Raw genomic sequence first — 15,579 nt, forward strand, 5'->3', positions numbered from 1 at the left:
CTAATGAAGCCTCAAAAAAAGGCTGAAACCGGTCTGGGTAGTGACCTCCCTCCATAATGTAATAACAGCATACATTTTCTAGGAAATGTGTTTTTACATTATGGAAAATACCTAAGAATAGCGGTCTGAACTTTCCCCACCTTTGCAACGAGTCGTCCGGTGTTGTACTATGTACTAGGGTCACTTGCATTAGCTCACGCTAAGTGTTCGCCGATACTTTATAGTTTACTATATTCAGCAAGAAACTCTCTGATTCCAATCTTTGAGTTTCTTATTCGGTTTTAAAACTATGTGGGATTTATTATCCCCTTAATTTAAGTAATCACTAATTTTGATATCAGATTTAATACCACTTTCCAATGAATAACAGTGTGCACCCTTGTCACATACCTGATTTTCCTTCAAACCATTTTCCTGTATATCTCCTTCTGGTTCTAACTGCTGACTTGCAGCTTAAATAGAGATTATATATTGCTTGATATAATGTCTCATTTACACCATATAACTTTAGTGTTTTGAGGAGCTTTCCTCTTGTCATATATCTTTTCCAGATCAACAAAACTTAAATACAGATCCTTCTTATATTCCCAAGATTTCTCAGCTATTTGTCTTAAAGTGAAAATCTGATCCTGACAACCTCTATTTGGCCTGAATCCAGATTTTTATCGGGAACACTCAGCATGAGAGCTCTGCACTATTCCTCTGGAATTCGACCCTCTGACCAGACCTTCTGAATTATGCAATGCAGCCACTTTAAAACTTTTATACCTCCATATTTGAGCATTTTTAGCAGAATTTCACCTACTCCAGCTACCATTCCACATTTCAGATTTTTAATTTTTTTCTACTTCAAGTATGGATATGTATTCTTGACTTCATTCCTGTTGGGAGTTTTCTACCATCGTGCTAACGCTGCTTGTTTCATTTAGCAGTCTTTCAAAGTAATTATCCCAGACATTTAGAATACCTTCAGTTTTCATGTCACCTTTATCATCTCTGATTCCTTTTACAGTACTTTTTCCTTTATTTCTAAGTTTTTTCTGTAGCCTCTACAATATTTTTCCACCTTCCTCATATTTGTTTTCTGTTCTTTCCAAAGTTTTCCCATGACTTTCATTTAACTAGGCTTTCGTTTTACACAGTGCTTCACTTTCTTACATTTTTCATTGTATTCTCCAAGAGCACAAGCTGACTTACTTGCTAGGAACTTTCGATATGATCTATTCTTTTCATTGACTGGATCTTTAACTTCCTGAGTCCAAATGGAGTTCTGATTTGTCCATCCTTACAGACAATCTCACCACATGCCCCTCATAGCTGAATCAGTCTGTATTTTCTTCAGGATTTGTCATGGAATCTCCAAGGTTTGGTTCTTGTTTTCAAATTCTTACATATTTTTCTTCAGTGATGTTTGTGTATTTGAGTCTATAGTTTACCTCTGAAAGCTGCTCAACTTTCATTTGTTTTAAAACTTTCTTGCATACCCTTCTTTTCAATATGAAATTCAAATTTATCCTGCTCAAAACTAAATAGTGATCACTTCCTATTTGAAATCCTCTGCATGTTCTTGTGTCCTGAACCAGCGGGAAAACATCACTATAATATAAGTCAATGATACTTTTCTTATTTCTTGTGTCTTCTCTCCATGTGAATTTGTTTACATTTTTTATGTTGGAACATGGTTAGTAATAACTAATGCATGTTGTAACAGAAATATAGCAGGCATTTACCATTATTTGCTTTACACTTTTCTCCAAATTTTCCCAAAACATTTCTATATTTGGTAATCATTCCCTACTCTGCTGTTTAGATCTCCAGCAAAGACCAACTTTTCCTCTTTTGCTAAGTCATCTGTCCTCTCAAAAAATTCTTCCATTTCTTCTTTGGTAGAACTTTCTGTGGGACCATAAACACAAATAAGTCTCATTGTCCAGTTCCCTCATTTTGATATTTGCCACATCACTCTACTTGATATTGCCTGCCATTCAAGAAGATTATCCTCATATTTAACATTGAATATCATAGCTACTCCGTCTTTTCCTTGATTATCATTGCCTGAATATAACATTTTGTATTTGTTGCTTAGAAAGATCTCATCTATTTTTGTCATCTTTGTTTCAATCATGCCTATTATGCCGATCTGGTATGTATCCAATTCTTCTGCTTGTTCCATTTCTTTCCATTGGTGCTTCGTTTGTTGATAGTACCAATCTTGAACTCTGTTGAGTTGGGATATGTTCTGGTATTTGTTCCAGTAACTGACTTTTTGTTGTTAGCCTTTGCCCTGGTTCCCTGGTGAAAACAGCGGGGGGGCCCTAGTTTAACTTGGCAACATCCCAGCTGGCATGAAATTCTGTTATGTTGTACCATCATTTTACATTGTGATTTAAGCCAGTAGGAATACAAGTTGGTCCACTAAAGTCAAAATTACCAATCCATCCTCGTTTGTTCAGTATCCAGGTAGATAACTAACATGGTACACCATAAGAAGGTGAGGATTGGACATTATTGGACATGGACATGGTGACATGTCAGAAGCCCTAGTTGGTACTCTGCATTCCTTAAAAGGCTACGTGGAGGTCTACTCTCAGTTATCCAACTTAACTATGCACTAAAATTAGTTTCTTCTAAATGAATAAAATGAGTGAATTAGTATCTTTTGTCTGCATTGGGAAGCTCAGTATCATGTCAGACTTCCATTCATCCGTTTGGTATGTGTGTTAAAGATATACGTGCTACTGGCATGGATGTTGACAACATTACCTGTACCAAATTTAACAGCACTTCATCCATCCTGCAACCTCTCACTATGTCAGCTAGAGAAGTCTCACTTTCTGTCATCTGTCTACCTGTGATTGTTTAATATACACAGAGCAATCCACTCTGATTTCTTGCCCATTTATACTGATGGTTCAAGAATTGACATCTTTGTTGGCTGTGCTGCTATGTTTTCTGACATTACTTTATCCAATCAGATCCCACTTGACTTGAAGTAATTATATCACCAGAGTTGCATGCTGTCAAGCTTGCACTTGTACATATAAAAGAAAATCGCTACCAAAAGTATATGATTTATACAGACTGATTGAGTTCTTACAGCCTATTTCCTCTCCTGTGTATAATCCACATCCAGTTTTTTTTTTGACTTTTTACAACTATTGTGCAAAATGAAGACTCTTAATTTTGATGTTCGCTTGTGCTTTGATTCCCCAGCTACGTTGGAATTACAGGAAATGAGCTGAAGATGCAACTGCCAGATCAGCTGATACTATTTTATCATACTGTTTGACCGAACCATATAAAGCCAGATTATAAGATCTATACGTGGTCTCAATTGTTGAGGCCATGTATTAGTTTGGAGACTGGATAATCTGTATTGGTGACATGTTCAAGAGTTTTTTGTCCCCTTCACTTTTTCTCTTTACCTTTTGTTACATTAAACATGAAACTAAGCATAAATAAGTGCAATGTCTGCAGTTAAACTAAAAAATAAACTTTCTTCCAAAATTTCAAACAAAAAAAAATTAATTCAAAAATCACACAAAAAACTCTTTCATATTCACTTCACTGATGATGATGATGTGCATCATCATCTTCAGTCATCCAAATTTGTTGTTCTGTTTCTGACCAAACCTCATATTTCTGCTAAATCAACCACAGCTTAATTTAATGGTCTAAATTACACCCTGCATACTGATTCCACTATAAGGGAGGTTCTGCGTGTTCCGATTTACCTTATCAAAAGTATCCTTTGGTATCCTTACCATAGGGGAAATTCTAATCTAGAATCTCCCTTTTTTTTTTATCTCCTATGGCTTAAAATTTTTTTGCAACATTTTGTTTTATTCATCTGCTGCATCTACCATTCTCCCAATTCTGAAAATCATTCTGACATCTTTGACCTCCTATCTTCAAAGCTCACTTTCATTCAGTCAAAATTTCCAGTGAATCTTTCTTGGCAGTGTCAATGTTCACAATTCTAATTGGACACCTTTTTCAAATTTCACTGACCAAGCTGGAAGGGAGGCAGAGAATTTTGCTGTTAGCAATGACATACAACAGATCATTCATCTCCCTACCAGAATTCCTAACAATCCCCTTTATTCATTCAATTCTCTGGATCTCGTCATAACTAGTTCTCCTTCCAGCTACTCTGTTCAGGTGACTGCTGCTCTTGATAATTCAGACCAGAATCTCATCCAAGTTTCGTCTCAGGTAGAATATCCCTTCTCCAGCTATTTGCAACCTCGTATGCTCTGTCATTACAACAGTGCCAAGTATGAGGACGACTTATGTGACTTTTACTCCTCCTTTCTATTGTCAGACTATTGTTTTTATTCTTCAGGTCCAGATACCTGTTGTGATCTTGTTATAGAAATAATCTATATTGGGATGGAATCTTTCATTCCTCACTGTGTTCAAATTTTCCAACCTATATCTAAACCATGGTTCTTAAAAAAGTGTGCCAGGCCTGTCAACGAATAGCAAACAGCCTTGCAGAGGTCACTTGAGACCAAAACATTCACTTCCTTCATGGTCTGCATAGTTGCTCACAACACCTGTAAAACCACCATTAAAAGGGCAAAGTCTAAATTCAACGAATAGCAAACAGCCTTGCAGAGGTGACTTGAGACCAAAACATTCACTTCCTTCATAGTCTGCATAGTTGCTCACAACACCTGTAAAACCACCATTAAAAGGGCAAAGTCTAAATTCAACAAGGATAAATGTAGAAAACTCTCTACTTATGTCACTAGTAGTTGCACCTTTTCGCCCTAACAGTAGCATTGTAAATCAATAGTGACATATTGTCATAACTCTTGTCATAATTGTCATTTTTCTCTTCCAATTCCTACATAGATGACCATGGCAAATTGTCCTTCTTTGCTTAGAATATTGCATCTTGTGCTTCCTGTGACCTTCTGCCAGAAAGATATCAGAAGAATCTTGAATAACTAGTAAAACACAAAAGAAGCTGGATTTGATGGAATTCCCATTGTGCTCGAGAGATGTGCTCCTGAACTAACACCTTTTTTCTATCATCTCTATCATCTATTCACTAAACTGTACTCAGCTGGCATCCATCCTTTAGCATCGAAGAAGGCTCATATCAGCCAGTTGTAAGAGAAGTGTTATTAATTAACTAGACTGCCTTTTTCTGAACAGCATCAAAAAAAATCAGAACTCCCTAGTGGACACAGGAAGTTAAAGAGGCAGTGAAGGAAAAGAAGAAAGCATATCAAAAGTTCCTGTCAAATAAGTCAGCTTGTGCTCTTAGAGAATATAGAGACAAATGCAAGAATGCTAAACACTGTGTAAAACTAGCTAAACAAAAGTCATGGGAGGGCTTTGGCAAGAATATAGAAAATAAATATCAAGAAGGTGGCAAAATATTCTGGAGGTTGTTGAAGAAGCTTAGGAATGGAGGAAAGAGTGCTGTAAAAAGAATTAGAGATGATAAAGGTGACATGAAAATGGGAGAAAAAGATATCCTTGAAGTATGGAGTAATTACTTTGAAAAACTGCTAATTGAAACAAGCAGTGATGACAGCACAGTGGTAAAAAACATTGACCAGGCATGCAGTCAGGAATACATATCCATACTTGAAGTAGAAAAAGCCATCAAAGGCTTGAAATATGGTAAGGCAGCAGGGGTAGATGATATTCGACCAGAAATGCTGAAGTATGGTGGTATAAGAGTCTTACAGTGGCTGCACTGCATAGTTCAGAAAGCCTGAACAGAGGGATGAATTCCCGATGATTGGAGTAGAGCTCTCATTGTACCCATATATAAAGAGGGAAATAAACCTGAATGTGAGAATTACAGAGGTATTTCCCTACTGAGTGTTCCTGGCAAGATCTATGCAAGTATACTTGAGAAACGGTTGACAAGAATTGTGGAAGAAAAGCTTGGTGAATAACAAGCTGGATTCAGGCCAGATAGAGGCTGTCAGGATCAGATCTTCACTTTACGACAAATAGTCGAGAAAGCATGGGAATATAACAAAGATCTGTATTTAAGTTTTGTCGATTTAGAAAAGGCATATGACAAGGTGCCAAGAGAGAAGCTATTCAATACGCTACAGTTATATGGTATCAATGCGGCATTATATCAAGCAATACTTAGTCTTTATTTGAGTTGTAAGTCAGCAGTTAGAATTGAAGGAAGTACAGGAAGATGGTTTAATGTTAAATCTGGTGTGAGACAAGGATGTACATTATCCCCTCTGTTATTCATTATCTATATGGATCACATTATGAAGGAAAGTGGTATTAAACATGATATCAAAATTGGAGATGTTAAAATCAACTCTTTGCTTTATGCAGATGATGTTACTTCTAAATAAATCCGTGACAAGTCTGCAAGATTCTCTGACTAAATTGAATAGCTGTTGTAATAGATATGGTATGAAGGTCAACAATAAATAAACAAAGACAATGAAAATAGGCAGAATCATTGAAAATGTCAACTGTGTTGTGAATGGAGAACCTGTGGATAAAGTGAAACATTTCAGCTACTTAGGCACGATTTTTACTGAAGATGGTAAATTAAATATAGAAATAGACAACAGAATCAGCAAAGCTGGTATGGTAGGAAGTCAATTGAATAAATTTATATGGAATAAGAGAGAAGTTAGTCGGAACACTAAATTAGCTGTATACAAGACAGTGTTCAAACCAGTTTTAACTTATGGATCTGAGAGCTAGGTCAGAAGTAAAACACTTGACCAAAGACTAGAGACCACGGATGTGAGAGTCCTGAGAAAGATTATAGGGGTGAACAGATAGCATCAATGGCAATATCATATTAAAAACGAGAATGTTAGGAAAGAACTTGACATTGTCAGCATCCAGGAATGCATTAGCAGAGCTAATCTCAGGTGGTATGGTCACTTAAACAGAATAGGCGAGGAAAGATTAGCAAAACAAGTGTTTTCTGCCAGGTTGGCAGCAAAATGACCCAGAGGAAGACCAAGGTATAGGTGGATTGATACTCTACAAAGTGCCTTAGACGATGAAAATATAAGATCTGATAATGTTGGAGGCTTGACAAGTAACAGACTGATTTGGAGGAAAATTGTAGATAGGAAGTTAGTAATGATGTAATTTTTTCATGTAGTACTATCATATCTTGTACACCCCTTGATGGTACATGGCAGGAATTTGATGATGATGATGATGACAAAGTGAGTGTTCAGCAGAGAATTAAATTAGTCTTTAGTGTAAAAAGATACCAAGTAAAAAGATAAATGTTCACCATCAAGCTATCAATCTTTTGCTCTCACATCAGTTTGTAAAGTAATGGAGAATCTCCTGGCCTGTGCTGCACATCTTTGAATCCATTCCATGGAAAGGTTTGAAGAAGCCTGTACCATTGCTCTTGACCAGGGGCAGCTCGTGCATAGGCACTGTGGAACTGCAGCATCCACAATTTTTCTCTATATATAAATATCTTTATTAATTTATTTATATTTGCTAGTAATATTTAATTTTATCATCAACAATCGTATATAATTCTCTTATTTTGTATAAAAAATAATAAAAATCCATCTTGTAACACTTAGGAGGGCAAAGGATGTTGGCAGCACTGTTTACCACAGTGTCATTATTGCTATGCATGCAAGCATGTGCATGTCATAGTGAGATGCGAGCTATTAGCATAATGCGGAACTGTCCATCGCGCAGTTCCACTGTTGTTTATATGCAGTTTGTGCTAGTAGTAGAGTGTTCGTAGTGCTTATCATGTTTACTCCATCTCTTTAAATATTTGGACATTACAATTAAAGGATTTAATTGTAATGTCCAAAAGTTGTAAATCCATTCCTTTAATTACAATTAAAGGAATGGATTTTTATTTTTAAGTAATTTTGAATTATACTAAATTGTATAATTTGATCGATAATAAACAATATATTTTCATGAAACAAAACAAGAATATATTTTATTTTTAAGTAATTTTGAATTATACCAAACTGTATAATTTTATCGATAATAAACAATATGTTTTAATGTTTAATTTTTTTTTTAAATTTTACCATAATTGTTATATTTTATCCAAACACATATACACTGTACTTGCAATGTGTATGTATATTTCGAAAGTTGCAGCACCCGCACGATTTCAAGCCACGAGCCGCTACTGCTCTTGACATCTCCAAGGCTTTTGATCTGGCATCAAGCGCTTCTCAACACCTTAACATCATTTGGACTGTCTTCAACCTTGTGTAAGTGCAGTTTTCTCCCGGATTGATCTCTACGTGTAATGGTGGATGGTGTTCTCTCCTCAGACTTTCCTTTGATGCTGGTGTTTCTGCTCTGTCAATTCGCCCACCCTCTTCCTGATTTATTTAAACAACCTGTTCCCATTGACTGTGAACTCTGTTCATAGGTTTGCTGCAGTACAAGCCTTGTAGTGCTCAAACATTTCAAGCTTCAAGATCATTTGTAATAGTTGCCTTGAACACTGATCTTCACAGTATCCTTGATTAGTGTGAAAGCAATTAGTGAACTTCAATGCTTTCAAAATGCAATTTTTCTTGATTTCTCCTAAAAAAAAAAAAAAAACCTCTGATTTTCTTCAGTTGCTTTTGATCGAATCACTTCTGTAGCATCATCAGCTTCCAAAAAAACTTGGAACCTTTTTCCACTCAAGGCAGTAATTTAATTCTCTACTGAACACTTACTTACTTTGTATATATCCGAAATCCAGCCAACGTTGGAATACTGCTCTCATGTTTGGGGTTGGTGCAACTAAGGCATCCTAAAAATTCTTGATGCTGTTCATAAAAGGGAGTTTAGTTAATTAATAACACTTCTCTTACAGATATCTTACTTATTTCTTTTTCAGCCACTTTGCACAGAAACTGATCTTCCATAGAAGATCAGTTTCTGTATTGTATGTGTGTTCTACAAATATTTTGATGCCTATTGTTCAGCAGAACTTGCATTTATTATACTTCCCATTTCTGCCAAATGAACAGGATCTCAAGCTACAACTTCTCAAATCTCTTTACAGTCGAACTGCATACTCACCAAACCTCCTACTCCCAGTGATCTTTCATTCCTTCCACCTCAGTTCTGTGCAACAGCCTCTCTCAGGAAGCATTGTACTCTTATTGGTTTAACCAATAAGAGTACAATTTGGTTGGCTAAATCCCAAATTGCCAGCCCATCCTCGTTCGTTCAGTATCCAAGAAGAATATTAACAGATTACTCCTGACCCTACTGATATGAGATTTGTTTGCTATAGGCTCTTCTGCCATTCGTGTGTGGAAGAAATATATTAAAAAACAAAAAATCTAGTCAATAAAATATTCCAATTATTATCTCTGACATTTTTACTAGGGGTGCTTAAGGGTCAAAGCTATATAACTGAGAGGAGACCTCCACATAGCCTTTAAAGGAATGCAGAGAACCGACCAGGGCTTCTGACCTAATGTCCAATCCCCACCTTTTCGTGGTGCACCCTGTTGGGTATCTACTTGGATACTGAACGAACGAGGATGGGCTGGCAATTTGAGATTTAGCCAACCAAATTGTACTCTTATTGGTTAAACCAAAATAAAAAATGAAGGTACGACATGACAAAATTTCATCCCGGCTGGGGCGTTGCCCGGTTAAACAAGGCCCCTGTTGTTTTCGCCAGGGAACCAGGACGAACAGCGAAAAGTCAGCTACTGGAACAAATCTGAAAACACACCCCAACTCAACATCACCAGAGTTAAACATCGGTACTATCAACATAAGAAGACTGAATGGCAAAGAAATGGAGCTAGCTGAGGAATTAGATAAGTACCAGATCGACATAATAGGGGTGACTGAAACAAAAAAGACAAAACTGGTGAGATCTTTCTAAACAATAAATACAAAATGTTATATTCAGGCAATAACAATCAGGGAAAAGAAGGCATAGCTATAGTATTCCACATTAAATACAAGGCTAATCTTCTTGAATGGTAGATAATATCAAGTAGAATGATTGGCAAATATGAGAATGGGGAACTGGACAATGAGACTTATTTGTGCCTATAGTCCCACAAAAGGTTCTACTAAGGTAGAAATGGAGGAATTTTTTGAGGCTTTAGAAAAAGCAACTGACACAATGAAAAAGGAAAAGTTGGTCCTTGTTGGGGATCTAAATAGTAGAGTAGGAAATGATTGTGAGACATACAAAAATATTTTGGGAAAATTTGGAGAAAAGAGCAAAGCTAATAATAATGGCAAATATCTGTTGGATTTCTGCTCAGGACATGGACTGGTTATTACTAACACCATGTTCCAACATAAAAATGTGCACAAATTCACATGGAGAGAAGAGGTTAGGAATAAGAAAAGTCTCATTGACTATGTTATTGTTGATAGTGATGTTTTCTCCCTGGTGCAGGACACCAGAGTGTACAGAGGATTTGAAATTGGAAGTGATCAATATTTAGTCTTTAGCAGGATAAAATTGAATTTCATATTAAAAAGAATAACATGTAAGAAAGTTTTAAAGCGAATAAAAGTTGAGTAGCTCTCAGATGTGAACTGTAGACTAAAATACACAAAGATTGTTGAAGAAAAAATTTAAGAGTTTGAGAACAGGAATCAAACCTTGGAGATTCAGTGGCAAACTCTGAAGAAAACACTGATTGATTCTACCAGAGAGGCATGTGGTGAGGTTGTCTGCAAGGATAAAAAAATCAGAACTCCCTGGTGGACATAGGATGTTAAAGAGGCAGTGAAGGAAAAGAAGAAAGCATATCAAATGTTCCTGTCAAATAAGTCAGCTTGTGCTCTTAGAGAATATAGAGACAAATGCAAGAATGCTAAACACTGTGTAAAACTAGCTAAACAAAAGTCATGGGAGGGCTTTGGCAAGAATATAGAAAATAAATATCAAGAAGGTGGCAAAATATTCTGGAGGTTGTTGAAGAAGCTTAGGAATGGAGGAAAGAGTGCTGTAAAAGGAATTAGAGATGATAAAGGTGACATGAAAATGGGAGAAAAAGATATCCTTGAAGTATGGAGTAATTACTTTGAAAAACTGCTAATTGAAACAAGCAGTGATGACAGCACAGTGGTAAAAAACATTGACCAGGCATGCAGTCAGGAATACATATCCATACTTGAAGTAGAAAAATCCATCAAAGGCTTGAAATATGGTAAGGCAGCAGGGGTAGATGATATTCGACAAGAAATGCTGAAGTATGGTGGTATGAGAGTCTTACAGTGGCTGCACTGCATAGTTCAGAAAGCCTGAACAGAGGGATGAATTCCCGATGATTGGAGTAGAGCTCTCATTGTACCTATATATAAAGAGGGAAATAAACCTGAATGTGAGAATTACAGAGGTATTTCCCTACTGAGTGTTCCTGGAAAGATCTATGCAAGTATACTTGAGAAACGGTTGACAAGAATTGTGGAAGAAAAGCTTGGTGAATAACAAGCTGGATTCAGGTCAAATAGAGGCTGTCATGATCAGATCTTCACTTTACGACAAATAGTCGAGAAAGCATGGGAATATAACAAAGATCTGTATTTAAGTTTTGTCGATTTGGAAAAGGCATATGACAAAGTGCCAAGAGAGAAGCTATTCAATACGCTACAGTTATATGGTGTCAATGCGGCATTATATCAAGCAATACTTAGTCTTTATTTGAGTTGTAAGTCAGCAGTTAGAATTGAAGGAAGTACAGGAAGATGGTTTAATGTTAAATCTGGTGTGAGACAAGGATGTACATTATCCCCTCTGTTATTCATTATCTATATGGATCACATTATGAAGGAAAGTGATATTAAACATGATATCAAAATTGGAGATGTTAAAATCAACTCTTTGCTTTATGCAGATGATGTTACTTCTAAATAAATCCATGACAAGTCTGCAAGATTCTCTGACTAAATTGAATAGCTGTTGTAATAGATATGGTATGAAGGTCAACAATAAATAAACAAAGACAATGAAAATAGGCAGAATCATTGAAAATGTCAACTGTGTTGTGAATGGAGAACCTGTGGATAAAGTGAAACATTTCAGCTACTTAGGCACGATTTTTACTGAAGATGGTAAATTAAATATAGAAATAGACAACAGAATCAGCAAAGCTGGTATGGTAGGAAGTCAATTGAATAAATTTATATGGAATAAGAGAGAAGTTAGTCGGAACACTAAATTAGCTGTATACAAGACAGTGTTCAAACCAGTCTTAACTTATGGATCTGAGAGCTAGGTCAGAAGTAAAACACTTGACCAAAGACTAGAGACCACGGATATGAGAGTCCTGAGAAAGATTATAGGGGTGAACAGATGGCATCAATGGCAATATCATATTAAAAATGAGGATATTAGGAAAGAATTTGACATTATCAACATCCAGGAATGCGTCAGCAGAGCTAATCTCAGGTGGTGTGGTCACTTAAACAGAATTGGCGAAGAAAGATTAGCAAAACAATGTTCTCTGCCAGGTTGGCAGCAAAACAACCCAGAGGAAGTCCAAGATATAGGTGGATTGATACGGTACAAAGTGCCTTAGACGATAGAAATATAAGATCTGAAAATGTTGGAGTCTTGACAAGTAACAGACTGATTTGGAGGAAAATTGTAGATAGGAAGTTAGTAATGATGTAATTTTTTTCATGTAGTACTATCATATCCTGTACACCCCCTTGAGGGTACATTGCAGGAATTTGATGATGATGACATTTTTACTATTTTACACAATATGCAAACAGTTGACTACCTACTGCTATCCAAGCAGTCATTCAGAACACAAAATTACTGATATAATTGTCTTTAACATATGGTGTCAAAATACTTGGATACAACATGTTTTTTTAATGGACAGGAAAAGCACTTCCTTAACAAAACCAAACATATGTAGAGGAAAGGGAAATCTGTTTGGATCAGATATATTGGAAATGAATAATTAAGGTAATTTCTATATTTAGTTGATATATTTTAACTAATCAATACGAAAATGCACCTGTGTATATTGCTAGCTTAGTACTGGAATGAAACTGATCATGCATAGTGAACATCTCTCCTAAACTTTACAGCTGTAAGCAAAGTAATTTTGATGTAGCATTAAATACATTGTATAGTGCCATTGTTGTAAATAGTGACAGTTGAAATAATCACAGTATTTAGTGTAATTAGAGGCAAATGAAATTTATGACCTTGTGTAATGAAATTATTCTTACCCCCACCCTCAGTCATGATATTGCACAGATACAAACCAATCAAAGTAGAAGTTTTATTGTAATACTGAATTAATTACAATGACTTAACAACCTATTTCAGAGTAATTGATAAGGAAAATTTATTCTTTCATATAAAATTATATAATTCAGATTTTCAAATGCTGATATTGTTTTGTGTGTGTGTGTGTAAATTTTTTTTTTTTTTTCTGAATTGAAATAAGATAATGCTGCATATGGGAATTTCTGTATCATTTTGATGGTTCATACTATTTTTAGTAATAAAGGTCTGTTGAATTGACACTGGCAGACCATATATAAGTGGGGGAGTGGTCTAGAAAATTCTGATAGACACCTAGAACAAAAATGATATTTGAGGGTTGTTTGAAAAGTTTAGCAAAAAAATAAGTTAAACACATTTTTTTGGAAAAAATCATCTTTATTTCTCAACATAGTGTCCATCGAGGTCTACACATTTAGTCTAGCGAGTTTCCAATTTTTTTTTCATCCTATCTAAAAAGTAGGATTTGTCTAATTGTGCAAAATAGTCATTGACAGCCTTGATGACATCCTCATTCGAAAAAAATTTTTTCCCATTGAGCTAAATTTTTAAGTTTGGGAATAAGAAGTCACACAGGGCCAAGACCAGAGAATACAGTGGATGTGGAACCAATTCGAACCTCAGTTCCTGCAATTTTACCATTGCAACAGCTGATGTGTGGGACGGTGCATTATCTTGATGAAAGAGCACTTATTTTGAGCCGATCTTGGTGCTTATTCTTCAGTTCTTCTTTTAAACAGTCCAACTATGAAATGACTCATAATAGACTCCTGTTATTGTCTTACCTTTTTCCAAATAGTCTATCATAATTCCTTGGAAATCCCCAAAAATAGTGGCCATCACCTTTCCCAGCTGACAAAAAGGTCATTGCTTTTTTTTGGAGCTCTTTCACTGGACATTGTCCACTGTTTTGATTGCTGCTTGGAGTCGTGTATAGTGGTTGATCCAAGTTTCGTCTACAGTCATGAATTGACTCAAAAAAATCCTGCAAATTGCAATTAAACATTGCCAAACACTGTGTTTTTGATCGACAGTCAACAATCACTTTGCACACAGCTTTTTCATCTGCAATTTTTTGTGCCAGATATTATACACCTGTTCAGTTGAGATGCCTACAATCTCAGCAATCTCACGCACTTTTACTCTGCAGTTTTCCATAACGATACTATGGTTGTCAATCATTTCCTTCGTAGTGACCTCATTCGGGTGTCCAGAGCATGCTTCATCTTCGATGGACTTACGACTACCTCATTTATCCAAAAAGAAAAAGTCTTTAATGCTGGTACAGACTCCCCATGAACTGCATCTAACTTGGGTTTGATCTGCGCAGTTGTCCACTTCTTCAAATAAAAGTGTTTTATCACTGCATGAAACTAATTTTTTTCCATTTTTATGAAAAAATGTAAATAAGGTAATTTTAAATGTTTGCCAAACAAGAACTGCACATCGCATGTGGCTAAAATTTTGCCAGGGGTCAATGAAAAAAGATTCATACCTGCCGACACTGGTATGAACAAATGAATTATGTCATTATTGGAAATTTACCAAACTTTTCAAACAACCCTCATAACTACAAGAAAGAATTTTTTTTTATTTATATCAATATTTTTTGTATTTTTATTTATTTTTTACATTGGTTTTTGTCCTACTAAAGAGACTAAACATGGGACTTTTTCAAGCCACTTCAGGCTTCCAATAAACTGGGTTGGGACACTGGGCAACGAAATTCATCTCCCACCTAATGGTAAATACAAACATCCATGCCCACATTGGGATTCAAACCTGTTCGTACACTAGGAACTTAGTCAACCAGACAGGCATTTGTCAGTAAATTGATTTACAAGTATTGAAACCTCTACTTTCATGAAGTTTACTGCCTGATCATGATTCTTTGAGGTAGGTGAGAGAGTGAAAAAATATTTTTTTGAAAAAGAACAATCGTTTGAAGTTGATTTTTATTTTGTGTTGAACCTATTATTCTTCTTGAATAGTAGTCCCTCTTGAACAGTGGTCCCTCTCCAAACCAACTGAATGCACCCCACACCATTACTCCTCCACCACCAAACTTTACTGTGAATACAACACAGTGGTAACTAGCATTCATCAGGCTGCCTCCACACCTTGCCATCAGACTGGAAACAGGTGAACCTTGATTCATCACTCCAGAATACTGCTTTTCCACTGGTCATTTGTCCAGTTCACATGTTCTTTGCACCAGGCCAGACGATTCATGGTTGTGGCGCATCTGCGCTTCTGTGAAAACCCAGTAAATGGAGTTCTTTTTGTACAGTATTAGTGCTCACCATGTCACTCTGAAACTCATCACAGATAGTCTGTGC

At 36.1% G+C, this 15,579-nt stretch overlaps 1 protein-coding gene across 7 annotated transcripts in view; it reads left to right on the forward strand.

Moving 5' to 3' along the window:
- The window catches only part of LOC150094297 (protein mono-ADP-ribosyltransferase PARP4-like), an 879,331-nt gene that overhangs the window by 327,929 nt on the left and 535,823 nt on the right, over positions 1 to 15,579 (forward strand). The window lies entirely within an intron of this gene.

Source organism: Typopeltis vanoorti, chromosome 22, assembly GCF_054136105.1.
Source record: "Typopeltis vanoorti isolate ZY-2024b chromosome 22, IOZ_Tvanoo_1.0, whole genome shotgun sequence".
Taxonomy (NCBI): domain Eukaryota; kingdom Metazoa; phylum Arthropoda; class Arachnida; order Uropygi; family Thelyphonidae; genus Typopeltis; species Typopeltis vanoorti.